The sequence below is a fragment of the Taudactylus pleione genome, unplaced genomic scaffold (assembly GCF_031769625.1).
Source record: "Taudactylus pleione unplaced genomic scaffold, aTauple2 ptg000016l, whole genome shotgun sequence".
NCBI classification, from domain to species: domain Eukaryota; kingdom Metazoa; phylum Chordata; class Amphibia; order Anura; family Myobatrachidae; genus Taudactylus; species Taudactylus pleione.
Window position 1 is genome coordinate 49020302 of NW_028284418.1, and position 22422 is coordinate 49042723.

Sequence of the window (22422 nt, forward strand, 5' to 3'; positions counted from 1 at the left end):
ATCTATATTAAGGCCTCTAGGGGCCAACGTTTGTAATAAATAGATATTCTTCATTTCTGCCTGTGCAAGACGCTCTTCCCAATTTTCTATTCTCCAATTGCATTGGACCACCTTAATCCCACAGAATGATGACAACTGAGAGATATCACATTGATGTTTCTGTTGAAAATGCAGAGATATGTTATGTGTGATAAGACCTTTTTTAATATTTCTGGCATGTTCTGCCAATCTCACCTTCAACATGCTGGTGGTTCTATCTACATATTGGGAGCCGCATGTACATTCCAATAAGTAAATACAATATTTGCTATGACAGGTTATAAAGTCATCAATCCTATAACTTTGATTAGTCTGAGTAGATTTATACTCCTTAATATGTGACACTGTACTTTTGCACAATCTGCACATAACACATTCTCCACATCTAAAAAAACCTTTCTATTTATTAATCATCATTCCTTTTGGTTTATCCCCATATCTTTCTGTTTTTCTGTAGTTCTAACAATATTGAGAATCTTCTCTCTATCATGATCTTGAACCTGTATAATAGCCTTTTCCACTAATTCTTTTTTATATCCTTTCTGCATAAATTGTTTGCTTAAATCAAATGCCTGTGTTTCAAATACTTTCTTATCTGTACAATTACGATTGATACATTGAAACTGACTATAAGGAATACTCCTTAGCCAATGATAAAGCCGGAATATGTGACCGTACATATTCCTTCAGCAATTCACGAATATATGCATGCTTATGTCTTTCATTATTTTCATTGCAATTAAGAGTACATAGAAATGATTCAGAATATATATTAGTTGTAAGTTGCGGAGGACCGTCACGTGTCGAATGGCCTCAGGCCTAGAGATGAGGTTTACCCTCTCTCTAAAGTAGGCAGGTGTGTGTCTGAAGCAACAGTTATTATTGGTTAATATTGTTTAATCTAAAGGTATAAGTGTTATTACAGGAATAGGTATAAATCAGAACTGTGGAAAACTATTTCTTCACTAGCAAGACAGAATCATGGGTTAGTTTAATACTAACAGACTAGGAGACAGTAGGTCTCAGATCTGTCTAAGCAAGAAGGGAGCTAATCAGAATGGCCTTGGCCTATATGCGGTCACCAGTATTTTGAGAACATAGAAAGGAGATTATAGGTTTTGTTATGAATAAAATATATAATTAGTGAAATGTTTAGTGCGCATGAATATTGACTTAATTAATTAATATTCGTCATTTTAGAATATGTCAGTAGCAGAGAGGAAAAAGTATAATGGTGCATACACACGATCAGATTTTTCCTTCAGATATGAACGATAACGATTTAAAAATCGTTCAGTCGTTCATATCTGAAGGAAAATCGTTCATATCTGACATGCCTGAACGATGGACGATCAACGATGCGCGTTCCCGTTTGTCAGATAACGATATCTGACATCTGATGGGTTTGCAGTCAGACTTGGACGATTCCATTCATTTTAATGCAGTCAAAAATCGTTCAATCGTTCAAATCGTTCAAAACTTTGGTAAAATCGTTCAAATCGTTCAAATCGTTCATCTGACAAGTCTGACAAATCTGACCGTGTGTATGCTCCATGAAAGATTGATCAAAAAGGGGAGGGGTGGGTCAGTCGGGTTGAGCAGGAGAGAACGTAGGTCGAGAGAGTTGCGGGGCGCTGGGCTGTAAGTATAAACAGGGCTGGCTGTCACCTTGGGAGTCTATGCTAGGCATTACAGATAATCATGTTGTTACTGCTGCTGAACTAATGTTTTTTATGTTATAAATCTGCTTTGTCAGTAATACAGTGGTGCATGTAGAATTGATTTGCTTTTTAAGTAAAGCATTGTCATTTATTTTAAAGTTGGTATTGGTGTGAATTATTCCATTTCTTCTTATAATAAGTAAGGTTTATAAATACTATCCAAAACACATCGTGATATCAATCATGGAGGCCACAGCGAGATACACCTGTTAACGCCCGCTGTATCGGTGATTGAGAGAGAGTGCACAGCAGTGAGTTATTTTGCTCATCAGATCATTTTTATTTTTTATTTTTAAACGTGCAGTTTTGTTGTTTTCTCTCCCTCAGTCTCTGATATGATCGTTAAGTTAAATTGTGCTGTATTGAATGTTTTGGATTTGTTTTGTTTTGGTAGGATTTGTTTCTTAAAATAAGGTTTTTCTCCGTTGTGTAGTTTGTATAAGAAAGTTTTGTATTTTGGAGAAATGGTGTTAGGAGGAGGGATTCTCCCCCCCTTTTGTTTTTTATTTATTTATTTTTTTCAAGATTTGAACCCCAGAGACTCCTGTCTCTGGTGATGACAATGTTGTAACGCTTAAGCTTATTGCTTTCCTCTATGCTTGCTTATTTTAATCAATAATACCAAGATTTGAATCCTACAGACTATTGTCTCCGAAGCTAACTTAAATGTCTAAGCTTACTGCTATATTTATGCCTGCTTATTCTAATCAACAATTTGTTTATGACTATTCCCCAGAATGTTAGATCTGATTCAGCTGATTCAATTGATGATTATTACTGATATTCGTGTCCAGGGCTGCCATCAGAAATTGTGGGGCCCGGGACTGACAGAATAGGCAGGGCCCCCCCCGTTATTGAATGTGCAGCCAGGCCCTGCATTTTTATTACCTTGCCCCCTCCCCTTATTGAATGTGCAGCCAGGCCCTGCATTTTTATTACCTTGCCCCCTCCCCTTATTGAATGTACAGCCAGGTCCTGTATTTTTATTACCTTGCCCCGCCCCCCCCCCTTATTGAATGTGTAGAGCCAGGCCCTGCATTTGTATTGCCTCACTGAGTCCAACCGTCCCCCTCCCCCCTCCCCTGCCGACCAGCCATTTCCCCACTTACCTTATGCGGCAGCTACTTCCTCCACGGTCCACCAGGTCAGCACTGCACTTCATCCGCGGCTTCTCCAACTTCGCCTTTGCCCTACAGTGGCGCGCGTGACGTCATGGCGTCACGCGCGCTGGCTCCGTCAGACTGTCACTAGTGTAAGCTGGTGGAGGAGCGGCCCGAGCGGGCTCTGGCTGCCTCCTCCAGCTCTATGATTTACTAAAGGCGGCCGCAGGGACCGGCTCGGCGGGCGGCAGCCGGGCCCCCTGCCCTCTCTACAAGCGGGTAGTTCAGCAGGCTGCAGGCTCTGCAGAGGTTGTAGTAGTGGGCGGGCCCCCCCTCACATTCAGCCAGAGGCTGGGCCCGGGACTCCAGTCCCGGCAGTCCCCCCCTGATGGCGGCCCTGTTCGTGTCTTTCCTGCAACTAATCTCGCTATCATTAGCAGGTTCAATGTGTCCTGGATACCTTGTGTTTATCTGACCATTTATTGTTTGTGAGTACTTCACAGTTTCATTTACAGCAAATAAATTGTGCAGTTATTTATGTTTCCAGATATAATATAGCATCCCATTTGTTGTTGAAGGTGACAGAGGTACACATTTTACAGGGAAGGTATTACAAGCAATATGTCAATATATGGGTTTATAAAAAAAGCAAATTTGAATGTGTAAACACTAACATTGAGTACAAATTAGATTAGGTGGGTATGGAGACCACCATGAGTTGACTGGGGCTTTTACCTCTGGTTTTGTATAGCATTCACACCACTCCAAAGCAGCCACTTAACCTGTGCCTTGTGAGCTACTTTTTGGAAAACTGCCTATCCTTATTGTAAGTCCAGCAACAGACTTGTCACTGTTATATGATTTAACTACGGACTATGTTATACAATTCTCACAGCATCTGAAGAAAAGCAAGGAAAGCTTATGAAGAGACTCCCAGAAGAACCTTGTCATGGAGTCCAGTCTGGAGACTATGTAATGGTGAGAAATTTCTTATGTTCTGGTTGTCTCATAGATCGATGGCAAGGCCCATTGCAGGTTCTGCTAACAACCTCGATGTGGTTGAAAAGGACAATTGGATTCACAAAATCTCACTGCAAGAAGGTTGCCGACCCGGCGGTGAGGTGTGTGGTCTCCCAACTGTGATAGTTTGTGTTCCCTCATCCGCACCAATGTTTTTCCCCAGCCACACCGCCCTACATCTGTGCCTTCTCCACAGCCACGTTGCTGTCTCTCTCTCATCTGTGGCACTCTTTCTTCCTCCACCTGCACTACTCTGGTCCCCAACCATGCAACTCTGTCTCCCCCCACCAGCCGCACCACTCTGTCTTCCTCCCCATCCACACCAATCTGTCTTCCCCAATCCCTACTGCTGTGTGGTCTCCGAACTATGGTAGTCTGTGTTCTCTCATCCATACCAATCTGTCTTTCTCCATCTGCACCACCCTGCATCCGTGCCACTCTGTTTCCTTATGCACAACTGCCTTCTCCTACGCTACGCTGCTGTCTTCCTTTCCTCTGTGGCACTCTTTCTTCCTCCATGTGCACCACTCTGCCCCCCCAACTGTGCAACTTTGTCTCCCCCCACCACCCGCACCACTCTGTCTTCCTCCCCATCCACACCAATCAGTCTTCCCCAATCCCTACTGCTGTGTGGTCTCTGAACTATGGTAGTCTGTGTTCTCTCATCCGTACCAATCTGTCTTTCTCCATCTGCACCTCCCTGCATCCGAGCCACTCTGTTTCCTTATGCACCACTGCCTTCCCCTAAACCACGCCGCTGTCTTCCTTTCCTCTGTGGCCTTTCTTCCTCCATCTGCACCACTCTGTCCCCCCAACTGTACTACTCTGTCTCCTACCCCCACCTGCACTACTCTGTCTTCCTACCCATCCACACTAATCTGTCTTCCCCAATCCCTACTGGTGTGTGTTCTCCTATTTGTGCTAGTCTGTATTCCCTTATCCACACCAATCTATCTTTACCCATCTGCACTGCTCTGTCTTCCCATGTCCATGCCATTCTCTTCCCCATCTACGTCGCTGTCCCCCCAAACCGTGCCACCCTGTTTCCCCCCATCCGCACCACTGTTTTCCACCCATCTGCATTACTTTGGCTACCCCCCCCCCCTGCTGTACTGCTTAACCTTCCCTCCTTCACACGCCTTGGGGTGACACTATGAGTTACAGCACCGACACCAACACTAGTGACACCTCTGTTCAGGAGCACTGTGTTAAAGGGTCACTATATATCTGTATATTGTAGAGGCACTGTGGGCTGCAGCACTGTGAGGCACTAAAAAATGCCATTAGGAAAGGACTGGAGCACTGTGTTAAAACCTACAGGTGCACAGTTATCATTTAACAAAAAATGCAATTAGGACAGGAGCACTGTTTTTCTCTTAAAGGGTCACAGGGTCTCATTCAGACCCTCTCGCAAGTGCTTGAGCGCTCGCAAGCGGGTCGATGTTGGGCTCTGCGCATGTGCAGCGGCCGCACTGCGCGTGCGCAAGCCCCGGAGCGAGAGAAATTCTCTCGCTCCGGGGCTCACTACAAAAGGGGTGGCTGTCGCTGGTGATCGACAGCTCACCCCGTTTTGTAGGCGTGGCGGGGAGTGGCTTCACAAATGGAGGCATTCCCAAACGAACGCCTGCTGTTTGTGGGCGGCCCCACTGACATCACCAGTGATGTCAGTGGGAGAGCTTCCGGCTCTATTACAGCCGGAAGCTCTCTGGGGCTTGCGGCAGACGAGACCCTACCACAATGGTCTCTTCACAAGCCCCGATGGCCGCGATGGTCTTGACCATCGCGACCATAAACCTGGCCACTCGCTAAAGCTGTGGGTGGTCACCCACAGCCTAGCGAGCGGCCAAGAGGCCGGGCAGGAAAATAGATGCGGCCGCCCTCATTCAGAGCGAGTGCTCTCATTTTGCGAGCGCCTCTGAATGAGGTCCACTGTGGTAAGAAAAAAAACACCAAAGGAGTGCTGAGAGGAAGTGTGTTGTGTGTTCAGGCACTGTTAAAAAAATTTAAATAAAACTTGTGTGTTCAAAAATATAACCTCATAAGGGCACTGCCATTACTAGGGGCGCTGTGAGTCACTGTGTTATGTTTATGTACTGTTAAAATTTTTTTAAATAAAACTTGTGTCCTAAAAAAATGTAACACAAATTAGGGTGCCACTATTACTAGGAGTATAAAATCAATGGGCCATATTCAATTTGAGATGAAAAGTCCGACCTTTTCCTGGGATAAAGTATCAGGCGCGTGCCCGCTTATCCCCGTATTCAATTAGGAATTGGCAAAAATGGGACGGTAAGTATTGAAAAGTCCTCTCACTTTTGGGGAAATCAGCCTGTCACCCCCCAAAAGATGGTCTGACATGGGGGATCACTATGGGTACCCCCGATTTGGCCAGCTGAAGGTAATTGGGGGTTTTAAACAGCCGCAGCAGGTGCAATAATGCGTCTTTGAAGAAGTGGTGAAGAATAGCACTTAGCTTTTTTGGGGGTAAACAATAACTAAGAAAAAAGGGAGAGGTAAGCACTCTTCCACTGACACTTTGCACAAGGGGCTGCTAGAACTAAGTAGGTTACCCCACCTACATGAAAAACGGATACAGGTAAATGCAGAGGATCAGCGCTCACCAAGGTGTGATAATATAAATAAATACAAATGGTAATTGATGTATATAGAACTTTATTATAAATTCATCCAATAGAATCTTTCACTAAGGTAAAGATATGCTTTCATAAGTAAAAAGGTTATGCAAAACTTGCTCACCAATGGTAAAAGGGGAAGATATAAGATGGCTAATACCGGTATACAAACATAGAACAAGACAAACATGTAAACATATATGAGGTAAATTTAATACCAAAATTCACTATAAAAAAAAAGAAAAGAAAAGATTCCAGCAAGATAAAAAGCACTTGAAATTGAGGTCTATAAGGTAAAATTAGCACTTTGTGCTGAATGCAATATGCAATGTTGATAGCAGGGGTCTACCTAGGCGTCCGCGCGCCCCTGGCAAAGTAGGAGACCAGCGCCCTCCACCCCCGTTAGCAGTTAGTAAACAGACACCATGGGGGCTGTACGAGCGATGAGCGGCGATCCCACCCTCCGTCGTCGCCCGGCGCTGATGCTTCTGACTGGGAGATCAGCAGCAGCACAGACTTTTGACAGACAGAAATGGACGTGTGTGTCACTGCCGGGCGGCTGCCCCTGGCGAGCACCATCCAGGCCAATAGGAAGATACGCCCCTGGTTGATAGTAGATCTTAATGTATAAAGTTTGCCTGATCGGCGTTTACTCACCCGGCACGGCTGGTAATATTCAGCGTTGTCAGTTCCCAAGGGTGTGCAGTGGTCAAAAAACTTTTTCTCTCACCAGATCCAGGGTGCAGCAAAAACCAATCGGTGAGGCTGTGCTGTCCAAAACACCGGCACGGCTGGCAGTTTTCAGCGGTGTGAATTTCCAGATGTATACAGTGGTAGAGGAAAGAACTTTTTCTTTCTCACCAGCTCCAAGGTTCAGCAGTTCCCGGTCAGTGTAATTGTGCTGGACAGATGGAGAGGCGAATCAATATGCAGGGTGCAGTGGTATGGTGTCTGCCGGCAAACTTCTACACGCTATATGGAGTAAGCATGTACCGTATCCCACAAGGCAACGTGTATCACCCACCACAGCATGCTTCGTCAGGCTATGTTTAGGGATTCTGCTCTCCTGCAATGGTGCTCTTTTATGCTGCTAGTGATTGATAATTAGGTTCATTGGCAATTAGGAAATTCTTTACAGATGTACAGATATTAGGTGGTTTATTTTGAAAGGGGAATAGCTCTCGTCACATTCACTGTGTATTTATACAAAGTTACCATACATATATTCTTTGACAGCAAACGCTGAGAAAATAGTTGTTTAGAAACAATATTCATAAAAATGTTTATATCCAAAGGAAAATTCTAACAAACAAACACAGAGAGAAATATTCTTGATTTTATATATATAATATTCCTATAAAAATATATATAATCTGAGAGGGGGGGGGGTTTACTAAAAAAGATCTATTAAATAGTTTGGGCTGTGTGTAGTAGTATGACCGCAAATGGTTACTGAACATTTTATTGCTGTTCTTTATCCAAGTAATTTCATTGTACATAAATATCCTCAGGTATATATGCATGAATATATACATATATGTGGGGAAGGGAGAAGGAAGTATTAAAGGCATACTAAATCAATTAAGGTATTTCACCTTAGATATTGGTGATGTTAGGGGGCAGTTAATAATAGTGGGAGGATATAAAGAAAAGAAAAAGAAAAGAAAAGGGGGCAGTTATTGCTTGTGAGAGCACATAGAAAACAGAATGTAACTATTATTTGAGAAATGGTGCAATCTCAAAATCGATGTTGAGACCCTCCCGGCTAAGTGTTCCCATTTCAAAGATGATTTTAGTTTCTTCTTCTTTTATAAGAATGCTGTTAAAGTCACCACCTCTCCACGGGGGACTCACTTTTTTTAAACCTATAAATATCAAAAGGCTGGGATTATTGGCATGTTTCTCTGCAAAATGGATTGGGATACTGTGGTTTTCTTTTTTGTTTTTAATGTTACATAAAGGTTCATTAATTCTTACAGATAATTTGTGAATCGTCTTGCAGATATATTGCAGGCCACAGGGACACTGAATCAAATATATAACTCCTTTTGACTGGCAAGTTAGATTGTCTTTAATGACACATTTCTTGCCATTACTGGTTGAAATGATTTTATTTATAGGTTTAGTGTTGGTCTGAGTTTTAGGGGCAAGCTATACACATTCCACATGTTCTAAAACCAAAAATATTTGTAGATAACCAGTTGTTATTCTTTGTAATGGTCTCTTCTTTACAATAACTGCGTACAAGGAATGAGCCAATGGTAGGGGCTCATCTGTACACTATTTTTGTTTTTTCTGGTAAAAAGGGTTTTAGATCATGGTCAGACATAAGTATATGCCAATGTGCCTTAATGCTTTTCTCTAACTGGGCACTCTGTCCTGAAAAGTTTGAAATTAACATAATCTCATCCTCTTTTTCTTTTTCTTTCTCTGTAAATATTAAAAGATATTTTCTATTAAAGGATGCTGCTTTCTCTTGGTCCACTCTAAGTTTTTCTTCATCAAAGTTCTTCTCTTTGAATTGTTTCAACAGGATTACGGATTGATTCTTGTAATCTTCTTTCCTAGAACAGTTCCGCCATATCCTTCTGAACTGACCTTGGGGTACATTAGATATCCACTTCTTATGATGGTTGCTGGTAGCATTTAAGTAACTATTGCAGTCGACAGTTTTAATGAAAGTTTTAGTTTCAATCCTATTCCTTTTTAAAGAAATGTTGAGATCCAAAAAATTAACTCTCTCATCTCTTATGCCACTTGTAAACTCCAAGTTCATGTTGTTTCTGTTAATGGTTTCTATGAACATTTCCAGCTCATTCTTAGGACCTGATTCAGAGCTGCTGTAAGCGGCCGCTCGTTCGCTCTGAGCGATGTTTGCACATCTGCGCATGCATGTGGGTCGTAATGCGCATGCGCCAACCAGTCATTGCGGTCGGAAATCGTGCGCTCGCAAAACAGCAAGGGCCTGCTAATTTGAGTGACAGAATGAGGCATTTGTGGGTGGTAACAGGGGAAGGTGCTTGAAAACGAAGAGTGGAGATCCGAACGCAGGCGTGCCAAACGGTCAAAACGGGCGTTTAATGGGTGTGCATAATTAACAAAGCAGCGTCATTGACCATGTCACTTGGTTGTCTTTTAGCCTGAACTGCTCGCAGTGATTGCGGGAAGTAAAACCTACCACAAGCACAAGCACAATAGCGTCCGGCTCTGAATCAGGCCCTTAGTTCCACCCAGATGATGATGATGTCATCTATATACCGTGCCCATAATATTAGATTGGTTAGATTATTGTTGTTTGTCCACATATTTTCATTTTCCCATTGGGCCAAAAAGAGGTTGGCAAACAACAGTGCAAATTTAATTCCCATCGCTGTCCCCCTTTGTTGAAGGTAGAAATTCTTCCCATACCAAAAGAAATTATACTTTAAAATAAAATGAATCCCTCCCATGATGAAGTCAATTTGAACTCCATCAAGGCCAGAGCTTTCTTCCAGGATTTTTCTTACATTTTTACAGCCTTTCTCATGTTCTTTGCATGTATACAAAGATTTAATATCACAAATAGCTAATAAAAGAGTTCTTCCATTCTATTTTTTCTAATTCGAGTAGAACTTGTGTAGTATCTTTTAGGTAGCTGTTTTGTTGTACTACTAACGACTGTAAGAAACTATCAATATATCCTTTTTTTATAGTGAATCTTGGTATTATATTTACCTCATTTATGTTTACATGTTTGTCTTGTTCTATGTTTGTATACCGGTAATAGCCATCTTATATCTTCCTCTTTTACCATTGGTGAGCAATTTATGCATAACCTTTTTAATTATGAAAGCATATCTTTACCTTAGTGAAAGATTCTATTGGATGAATTTATAATAAATTTCTATATACATCAATTACCATTTGTATTTATTTATATTATCACACCTTGGTGAACGCTGATCCTCTGCATTTACCTGAAACAATAACTAGTCCCATCAAATTTGGGGTGCATGAAAATGGGTGCAGATATATTTTTAAGTACCTAAAGTGATTTTTAAAAATTCTTCAAAAATCCACCTGCTGCAACCACCCGCATTCTAGAAAACACTTGCCGCATACTTGGGGATCCCCCCTGAGTCAGTTGTCCCCCAACTTTTTTTTTTGCCCCGAAAATGAAACCACTTTTTTTGGGGGTGTCCTATGTTTATTTAAAAACATTTTTTGACACAGGTTAATTTAAGGGGACATTCCAAAGGCTGCAGGCTACTTTTTTTTAATTCTGCACCCCAAAACCCCAATTCTGCACTTTTTTTCGCCACCTCTGCAGTGGTGAAAACTTATCCCCGTTTTTGTACAAAGACTTTTCACACCTATGAAAAGTCTTTTAAATTGAATATGGGGATAAGTGAAAATGGCGAAAATTACATAATCTGTGATAAATTATCGCCGATAACAGACTTTTCGCTCCAAATTGAATATGGCCCTTAGGGGTAAATTTACTAAGGTGAGAGTTTTTAGAAGTGGAGATGTTGCCCATAGCAACCAATCAGATTCTACTTATCATTTAACTAGCATCTTCTAGAAGATAATAGCTAGAATCTGATTGGTTGCTATTGGTAACAACTCACACGAATGCTTACATCAACCAGCTGCTGACATGCACATAACGGTATCTTTAAATATCCATCTACTGGAGTGGGTGATCAAATAAACTTATTTGTAATACACCTTGTGTTATTAATCATCTATGGAGGTGCTTACATGTATGTTTACATATAACATGCATATGATCCTCATGCAGTGGCGAATCTACATTTTTGGGGCCCTAAAGCTTGAACTGTTATGGGGGCCCCTTTGCAACCATCAACCAATAGGGCAATATCCAACAACACTGTAGATAGATAGATAGATGTAGAAACCCCCAGAAAGTTCAACTGTAGATAGATAGATGTAGAAACCCCCCAGAGAGTGAGAGACTGCAGATACATAAATAGATAGATAGATATATAAACCCCCAAGGTTGTGAGAGACTGTAGACAGATAGATGTAGAAACCCCCAGGAGAGTGAGAGACTGTAGATAGATAGATGTAGAAACCCCCCAGAGAGTGATACACTGTAGATATATAGATGTAGAACCCCCCCACAGAATGAGACACTACAGATAGATAGATGGAACCCCCCAGAGAGTGAGAGACTTTAGATAGATAGAAAAACTCACCAGAGAGTGAGACACCGTAAATAGATGTAGAAACCCCCCAGAAAGTGAACGACTGCAGATAGATGTAGAAACCCCCCACTGAGTGAGACACTATAGATAGATGTAGAAATCCCCCCCAGAAAGAGAGAGACTGTAGATAGATAGATAGATGTAGAAATCCCCCAGAGATTGAGATACTGTAGATAGATAGATGAAGAACCCCCAGAGAGTGAGAGACTGTAAATAGATATTTAGATAGATAGATAGATGTAGAACCCCCCAGAGAGTGAGAAACTGTAGATAGATAGATACAGTAGATAGATGTAGAAACCCCCCAGAGAGTGAGACTCTAAATAGATAGATAGATAGATGTAGAAACTTCCCAGAGAGGTAGAGACTGTAGATAGATCACATATAAACGAAAACTTACTCACTTCCTCTGTAGAATCCCAGTTATTGATCCTCCTAGGTGGGATCTCTGGAATCCCCGTGTTGATACCTACAGGCAAATAGCTAGCTGCTCCTTAGTTTGCGCAAGGGGAGCACATTGTTGTATATATACTATTACTAGGAGTGCTGTGAGGTACGGTGTTATGTGTTCACTGTTCGGGCACTGTTATAAAAAATGTAAATAAAACTTGTGTGTTAAAAAAATATAATTTCATTAGGTTGCCACCATTACTAGGAGCGATGTGAGGCACTGTGTTTGTGTGTAGGCACTGTTAAAAAAATGTAAACAAAACTTGTGTGTTCAAAAATATAATGCCATTAGGGTGCCAGCATTACTAGGAGGCACTGTGTTGTGTGTTCAGGCACTATTATAAAAAAATAAAATAAAACCTGTGTCGTTATGGATTAGTTGATAGAAGAATAGGATCAGCAATCCAACACTAGTGCTGTGGCTGCTTCAACACCTACTAAAGGTGGTTCAGGAGAAATAAAGTTTAAGAAAGGGTACCTGAAATCTAAACAATATTTCACAATGTTAAATAAACATCACCTTTAATAGTAAAGGGAAAATGTATTGCCGAAAAATGTAAAACTGCCAATATGCCATACACTACACGCAGTGGCAAGGAAAAGCGAGTGGTGGTCTTGCTACTGATTTTTGATGAACTAGATTGCCTATTGTGGAAACCTGGGCCAAACTCAGTCAGGCTTCTGAAACCTCACACGCAACACCTTCTCACTTAAAGTCTACAGGTGTGACCTTTAAAACAGGCAAATCAGTTCACCAAAACAAAACTAAGGATGAAGAACAAACAAATACCTTAGGAGAGTCTAAGTGTCTCCATGGGTGCTATGTGTGAGTCTGACATTTCTGACACTGTACTCCTAAAAAGGTTGCTTCCACCACTTTCACACTCTTCTGTAAATGTGGGGATGAGCAGCAGTAATAGTAAAGATGATGACTTAGAAATTTAAAATGCTGCTGTGGAAGTGCAACAGGATGAGGTGGATATTTGTGCATCTGACACTATTGAGGATGTTAACGATGAGAATGTTGTTTGTGTAAAAGTAAGTCAGCCACCAGTGGCAACAGTCCTTGCCCATGGTAAGAAGAAGGCCAATGTCATGCCTGGACATAAGACTAAAAAAGCAACCTCTTTCATGTGGAATTATTTTTACCCAAATCTTGACAACATTTATCAAGCCATCTGTACCATTTGTGAAGCTAAAGTAAGTAGAAGTAGGGATATTAACCAGCTAGGAACCTCCTCCCTGTTACGTCATTTGCAGCAAGTTAATGCAAATAATTGGGAAAATCTCAAAAATCCTGTAAAATAATACCAAGCAGTCCATCATCAGCTAGCGGCAATATGGATAGATCCAAGCACATGCAATCTCCACCGCCAACACCTTCATCATTAATATCAGTAATGATTGGAGGAAGTCCTCCTGTATCCAACTTGTGAAAGCTAACTGACTCATTCCCTATCCAGGATTCCCTAGAATAATCCTTGCACACTAGGGCTGCTGTTCCCGCTGGTGGTGAATCTTCATCCCAATAGGGGACCAAGAAGACTAGTTTCAAACAACAATTGACTGTGAAACAATCCTTTGCAAGAGGAAGCATGTATGAAAACTGCCATTCAGTTGCACAGAGGGTCACTGAAGCTATTACGGCTATGCTAGCGTTAGATCTGTGTCCAATATCCGCCATCAATGCATGTGGTTTTAGACAGTTAATTAAGGATCTGTGTCCCCTCTACCAAATTCCATCTCAATTCCATTTTACCAGAACAGCAATTTCTTGCCTGTACTGGGACGTTAAAAAAAAACCTAGTTATTGACCTAGAAAATGTCATTGTACCCACTGTTTAATCATAAATTGAAGCACGGAAATCGAACTATGGCCAACTTGGTTATCTGACATCACTTGGGGCAAGTTGTTACACAATATTGGAGGCAAGTTGTTACAAAGAACTTTGAGTTCTGAAGACAAGTGTTTCTGTATAATGTATGCTAAGATTTACAATGTGTCGAAAACCTGGCCAGGAGTGGGTCCAGTGTATTACATGGAAAGGGTGGGCTTATATTGCTTGCATAAGAGGTGATGCAGTAGCATTTACATGCACTAATTGCGGATCAGAAATCAGCAGTGAAGACGATGAGTGATGTCTGTCATTGTCATCAGACTGTATACCAAATATATGCCAAATGTGATTTTGTGATAAATGTACAAAGTTTTCTAATGGATGCTTTTTAAATTAAGATTTTGTATAGATTATTTTATCGGTAACAATTTGTCCCAACCCCATAACAACTTATCCCTATCGGGGGGTAGATTGTTATGATTATTTTTGTTCCAAAAAACATATTTTTCAATGTTATTAATAATTATTGGCTGCAACTTACACCCAATATAAATAGAAGAAAGAATAATGTTTTATTTGTAAATTTTCCTGTTTGGTTGTGATTAAAGATTTTTGAGATATTTGAATGTCTGTATTTTTGTAACAACTATCCCCAACTTCCCTTACCTTAGTCCAGCACACTGGAGAATACTCTCCATTTTATGCAAGCTACTGAAACCATTTGAAGTAGTAACTAATGAAGTAAGTTCAGACACTGACAGCTTTTGTCAGGTGATTCCCTTGATAAAACTACTGGAAATGCAGCTAGAAAATATACAGGAGGAGATGAAACGAAGTGATTCCACTAAGCATGTTATTCGCTTCACCAGGACCAAAGGGTAGTCAAGATCTTGCAATTGGATCACTAAATTTTGGCAACCATGCTTGATCCTAGGTTTAAGTCGTACATAATGTCTTTCTCTTCATCTGACACAGATCTTAAGAGATGCAAAGAGCTCCTTAACAGCAAGTTGTCAGCTCAAATGGCACATGATACCACAACATTTCCTGCTTCAGTTTCTCCTGCAAATGCTGCTGCCAGAAAAAAATTGAGCTTTTCCAAGAGACCCACTGGGGGTGAGGATGATGAGTCAACTCAGCGCACTGAAGTGAAACACCATTTTGACATCTGGTCAGGCATAAAAAAATTGCTCACAATTATTGACACCTCTACTGTGATTCAATCTGAAACACTAAGCATCAATAGAATGGTGGAGGATTATTTTAATGACAATGTACAAATTAACATATCACACAGTCCTTTTGATTACTGGGAGGAACAAATGTCAATTTAAAGCACCTTGTACAAACCAGCTTTGATGTACCCTTGTACAAACTAGCTTTGGTGTACTTGCCGCCAAATGCAACAAAGTACAGAGACTTCTATAACAGTGGATTCCATAATAGTGATGATGAAGTTAACACTGATGAGGGTGAGGAGGAATAGGATGATATTTACATTGACAGTGTAGAGATGATTAACAACGCTGTTAGCAACCTTAAGCCCATATGTAGCTTGTTTTGTGGGGGCCCAAACAAACCAAGCACTTCAGCCACAAAGGTGGCAGTTCCTTTAGCTAAAGTGACTGATTTGTTAAACTGTACATGGTGTTTTTAATTTAAAGCATAAGGATGGGTGGGAAGGCCCAAGACAATTCCACTGTGCACCACTTTTCATTATGGGCTTTGCCAAGATTGTGCTTGTTTGAGCATGTATTAAAGTACTTTACTGGGGCATTGGTGTTCTGTAGCTTGCAAGACCATCTTCTGTTTCTGTCTCTGAATAGTAATAGTTTTTTATAGGATTATTTTGTGTACACATTTAGTTTTATTGTAACAAAGCAACTTGTACACTTTAATGTTAAAACTGAATATTTTTCCTTTCCAGAAAAAAAGGGGGAAAAAAAGAAAAAGCAAGAAAAATCTAGACTGCCATGTATCACACAGGGTCTAATACTCCTCAGTAATGGCAGCTAAATATGCCGACAAAGGTACAGTTTGTACTATGATTTTAGAAGAATAATGAACTTGAGAACAGAAAAATGTTAGAGATTTTCCTGTATTTTTACTCAGTTCTCACCACTCCCCCAAAATAATAACATTAAAAACCATTGGAATAATGTGGATAAAGAGGGAGGGGGGAAAAGGACCAAACACAAAGGTGACCAAGCACACACAAAAATAAGATGAAAAAATAAAAAGGGGGGTGGGGGGGTAAAGCAAGCAAAAATAAAACCAGCACAACAGCATCTTGCTCCCAGGGACTGGATAAAAAAGGGGAAGAGGGTGGAATCCAAACAATCATATCAATTACTCCTCTTTGCCTATAATTATCACTATTATAGAAATAATGTAATTAAAATTCCCACTAATTCCAACACAATTTAGGCCTTTCTCCCCTGATCAAAGTGAAACAAAACAAACAAAACAGAATAGCAGAATAGTATATTTCACATTGATACTGTGACAAAGACAACTTTGTCTAAATGTACAGACTGATGACAGAAATAATGTACATCTGTCTACACTTTTCCAAAAGGTAGATGCAAAAGGTCAAACATGACCAATTGTACAGGACTCTGGGTGCTCTAAAGCATTAAAGTTCTAATAAATAATCAATGTGCTCACAATTTGCAGGTTACTTCATAAAAAATTACAAAATTGATTGGAAATGACTGGAAATTAATGTTATTGAGGTTAATAAAACTAGGAAAAAAAGCACGCCTAAAAAACACGATTTTAGCTATTTTTATAATTTATTTTTTTAAAATCCAGATCCAAAACCAAAAACATTTGAGGGTGGTTTTGCCTAAACCAAAACCAAATCACAACGATGAGTTAGAACCAAAACCAAAACACGGAGATCCGCGCACATCTCTGAATTGGATATGCCCCATAGTGTTCATATCTGTTCCTTCAGTAATGGGAATATGTTGCCCTTTGCTAAATGTATTCCCTATAGTTTTGAAATATAAAACAAAACGATATCTGTACATAAAATGAACAAGGCACATTTATGACATTAGTAATAAAAAATTGTATTGCAGAATAAAGTAAATGATCATTTTGTGATTTTTCAAACAAATGCCTGTGTGTACTGTTGCACTTTTATACTTTTCCCCTAACAATCCACTAGATGTCACTCTGTCATTTATCTTGACAACACAGTACAGTATTTGATAGCAAAAACAAAAGGGACATAAAATTCTATTTTAATAAAAGTCAAAGCTATTAGTTTAGAAACTGGAGTATCCTGTCACAGAATCAGTTGTTTGCACATTTAGACAAATCAGAGGGAAAAATTGCCTAAATTGGACCAAATATGCTGAAAGTCCGAAGTGCCAGCAGCATAGACTTTGGGACCATTTATTAAGCTGATCGATTTGGGAAATCATATGGAAATGGCAGTTGTTTCGCGTGATTATCTAATTTTTAGTATTGTGCTTATTTATTAACTGTGTGAGGCAGTAGATGTCGCAGTAATCCTCTGCGTTAATGTAAGAATCAGTCCACACCGCTGTCCCTGACCCCCCACACAAATATTTTTGAAAAATTGATTGTTGCTGTGATATGATTCAGTTGCAAATTCTACTTTTCAGGACCCCACTGGCACCAATAATAAACAAGCCCCTTGGGGGTCAATTCATTATCCCTTTACTTCTACAAAAGTAGGTGAAAATGAACATCTTTGTATTCTGAAGATGGCGTTTGTACCTGGATCCCTGCTCCTTCCTATGGAAGGAGGTCTGGCTTCGGGAACAGGGATCCGCTCCATCTGCCCCTGTCCCGCTACTTCTGCCAAATGGAGGGTTCTTTGTACGCATGCTGGAGCTCCAGTTCCTGCATGCACACTAACACTGCTGAGCCAGACTCGGGAGTAGCAGTGATATAGATCGCAGGAACAGTTGATTTTCGGATCAGCTGTCCCCGCACCGGAGCAATGTTGAATTGCTCCATTGTTTTAGTATCCACCGCTGCTACTCACAGCGTAGCAGCCCCTGATAGTGAATAGGCCCCTGGGTGATATAAACCAGGAGCAGCATATTATATTACTGAACAAAAAGACTCTTGATGCTCTTGTGGATAACAGAACATTCATTAAAATGATACAGTATGCTTTCCAGTGGTGATTGGAGATGCTCTATTGTGTGTGTTGAGTGATTTTGTAAGTTATGTTTTTTTCCGGTATTGCTCAATGTAACCAATGCACTAGCGCACACAGGGAGGGTTTCTGAGTACCCAGAACCTCCCCTCCCCCTCCTGACAGACTGGAGAGCAGGCACCATCATCTTAAGCCCCACCCCATCGCAGTAACATGACGCGATTCGCGTGTCAATCGGGAGGAGGCAGAGCCAATATGACGTGATTCCATTAGAATCGCATCATTTGGCTCTGCCCCCTCTTGAGTGACCCGAAAATTGCAGCATATTTTTGCTAGGGGGAGGGGCCCAATTGCATGGTGCCAGGTCCCATCCTTATCGGGTCTACAACCCGCAACTGCTGCAAGGTAAGTGTGTGTGTGTGCAACGTATGTGTTATTTACAGAGGGCCTGATTCAGAGCCGGACGCTCTGACAGAGCGCTCGCTCTGAATCAGGGCCGGCCTTCTGTTTTTTTAGAGCGGCCTCCTGGCCGGTCGCATAGCTGTGGGTGACCACCGACAGCTATAGCGAGCATCCAGGAAGATGGTCGCGATGGTCTTGATCGGGCTTGCGACGAGACCCTTGTGGTAGGGTCTCGTTGCCGCAAGCCCCAGAGAGCTTTCGGCTCTAACAGAGCCGAAAGCTCTCCCACTGACATCACTTTTGATGTCAGTGGGGCCTGCCCCAGACGGTAGGCGTTCCCATGGGAATGCCTCAGTTTGGGCAGCCACGCCCCGGGCCTGCCCACCAAAGGGGGCGTGCTGTCACTCAACATCGACAGCACACCCCCTTTGGTACGAGACCTGGAGCGACGGTTTGCCCGTTGCTATCCGGGTCTCACGCATGCGCACGACGGAGCCGGCTCCGTCGTGCGCATGCCCACAGGGCCACCATTGACCTGCTTGTGAGCGCTTAGCGCTCGCAAGTGGGTCTGAATCAGGCCAAGTATGTGTGTGTGTGTAAGGTATGTCTGACAAATGTATGTGTGTGTATATGTATTGTGATAGGATCATTGGTAAAGTGGTCTGTGGCAGGTACATTTGTCCCAGATTCCTGTCTTATGTGTTTTAAACCCCCAGGAGAAAGTCTGCAGTATAGCAGGCTTGAGTTTCGGCTTTTTGAAAAGCCGGTTTGGGACCTGGGGGTTGTGGGTGAGAGGAGAGGGAGGGCTCCACCCACGGCCACTCCAGGTTTTGGTTCTCGTAGCCTGGTAACAGGCTTGTTAGGGTTTCCACCTGAGAGTGGCCAATATAAGCCTAGTTTGGATAAGGCTGAGTGTCTCACCTGGGAGAGCAGGCAGGGAGTTTGCTCAGAGACACTTGGATACCTAACTGTGAGTGTTGTGCTGTGCTTTTGTTGCTGGCGAGGGCATTAGGCCCTGCCAGGTTCTGGTAGTGAGGGAACTACCTGTGAAGTTAGTGCCCCGACAGGGCTAGGATTTATATTTATGTTTTCTTTATGTTTCTGACATTGTACAATAAAGACTGGCGCCGACCAGCTTGTACTTGCATCCAGACTGGTGTGCTGCTTCCCTGCTGCTGTGTGTGTAAGGAAGGAGTCCTCTACCCAGGAGAGGGACCCCCTAACCTAACTGTGTCACAGTATGTATGTGTGTACTTATTATTTATTTATATATATATATATATATATATATATATATATATACACACAGTAGATATATATATATATATATATATATATACGTATATATATATATGTGTATGTATACTGTACACACATACAGTATATATGTGTGCATGTGGAAACCACCCTGTAAATATCCTAGGTTTGCCCCTGCTTTGTGCTATAATATTTTATAATATACTAATGACTTAAATAAGTGTGTACATAGCTATGGAAGTATTATTTTTGCAATGTTTTTCCATCCATGCAGGAATGTCACATCTGAACCTGTACTGATCAGTTTTGCCTCTCTCTTCTTCCTTTCCGCCCACTAACCTTAATAATCGATAGCACAAAAAAAAACAAACCAAAAAGATTACTGCTGGAGAATGCTGACTTGCCTCATTACAGACACACCCATAGTTGGAAGGCATGTATGAAAATAATTACATTGTGATATTTTACTGTGACCACTTCCAGCATGTTATTAAAGGGCTGTTTCTGAAGTGCCTGAAAACCTAAAGGGTATTACACATTTATCAATTCATGTAGGTATTACCTTTCACACATTTGGCATCAGGCTGTATGAATTGTTTCAACGGAAATGGGAAACAAAAACAGAGCTGAGCTGTGTTTGAAGCAACTTGGAACCCATTTTTAGTGTGTGTGCATTTGTTTATTTGACATTTCATGCAGTATTTTATTTTAATATAAGGGGAGGGGATAAATAGGTGCATTAATTAGGCACAATCCTTACTTATTCTCCTAGCCTAAACTGTATATACTGTCAGTGCTTACAAAGATGTAACTACCATAGTAGCAAGGGACAAGCAGCAGCTATGTCTATGTGGCTCCTGCCTCATGCACCCTGTGTATATGTTTTTTTTTTCAACCTTGGCTGGTGCGTAGCGGCCCTTTATAAATGATCTACAAATGTCAATTTACACAAAGCACAAGTCGCTCCTGGGTGCATAGTTTTACGCACGCCACCATAAAAATGCTTTACCGTGTTTGTGGGATTGCAGCTTCAGATAGAAAGAATAAACCTGTCACTATATTCCAGCTTAGGGCTGCACTTTTATAATCATTTCAACTTTCCCTTTTTCTCCTAAAATACTGCTTGTCTATCACTATATTGAACTCTGGGCCTGATTCAGAGCCGGACGCTCTGACAAGAGCGCTCGCTCTGAATCAGGGCCGTCCTTTTTCATTTTGAGAGCGGCCTCCTGGCTGCTTGTATAGCTGTGGACAGCATTTGGAAAATCATAATGCTCCAAGATGTGAATATCAGCGCAAGCAGGGTCGTTAGGTTTCCACTTCTAGATCCATATTTTTCATAGCATTAAAAACACAAGAAGTATGTACGAAGCTGATCACAGTAGGTATGAACTAATACATGATATGATATGTCAATTTACTTTAGCAAAGCCAAATGGTAATGAACAATCCACTTAAAGTTTAGTCACTTTCAGCTGCTTACATAATTGTTGCAATATATACAGTCATTCTTATACCTCTTTTACTCAGGGTTATTACGTTTCATTGCTGATAATTGAGAAGTCTGTGCTGCAGACAAAATAGGACTGATTGCTGATTGATGGAGCTGCTATCATAAAAGACAACGGATGTGACTCATATACTTCCCCGAAAATCAATCTCTCAGCAACCCGACATAGATTGCTTTCTTCTAAACATGAATCAGTATTAGCATAGGGTTAGCAATAGTGTTAAATAAATATTTGTTGTTAATTATTTGATTTTGTTGCTAACTTGGCGATGTTCCCGAACTGTTTAGCAGTGTTTTCTTTTTGTTTAAATATGTTATATATTACATATATTTAAAAGCCACAGCCTCATGATATACCAATATAAGAAAATATAAGAAGAAATGAGTTTATGTCTTTCAGGTAGCGCACAAAGATTATCTTTAATTCTATAAAAAACTTAACATTTATTAGATATACTTTAAAAGTGTCCTTTTCTTTAGGACATTAGCCAGTGAAATAAGGGTTAAAAATTTGAAAGTAGTGATGAGAAATGTATTAAAGATTGTGCATTAAAACAAAAATGCTTGTCATCAGCGAAACGTGCGTCAGCATGCACGCGCTGCGTGTCTCCAACTTAATATGATTTGTGATGTTGTAATTGTAACAACGATAGTGAAAATCTAAAATTGCTATGTAGGAATTGTCCTAGTTGCAAGGACATGATATATAATTAGGACTCTGAGTCATACAAGCCTGAACTACACAAGATTGTCACAATAGTGTTATAATGTTTCCTCCCTGAGGGCTTGGTTAATAGCTACCAGAAGAAGCATATAAGGCTACAATGAGAAATCTCTGATCATATAACAGAGAAAACACGTAATAGTCTGGTGGGATCAATCCCAATTACAGGGACATTAATATGTAAATGAACCCCTGAGTACTGTTGGGTACACACTGGCCAATATATTAATCGGCCAATATATCGTGCTCCCGTCGGCCAGTGTGTACAGACGATATGTCTGTGAACAATGTCGTTCACAGACATATCGCATTGGCTCTGCTGCACAGCCAATGAACAGATACAGTCAGGTGCATAAATATTGGGACATTGACAGAAT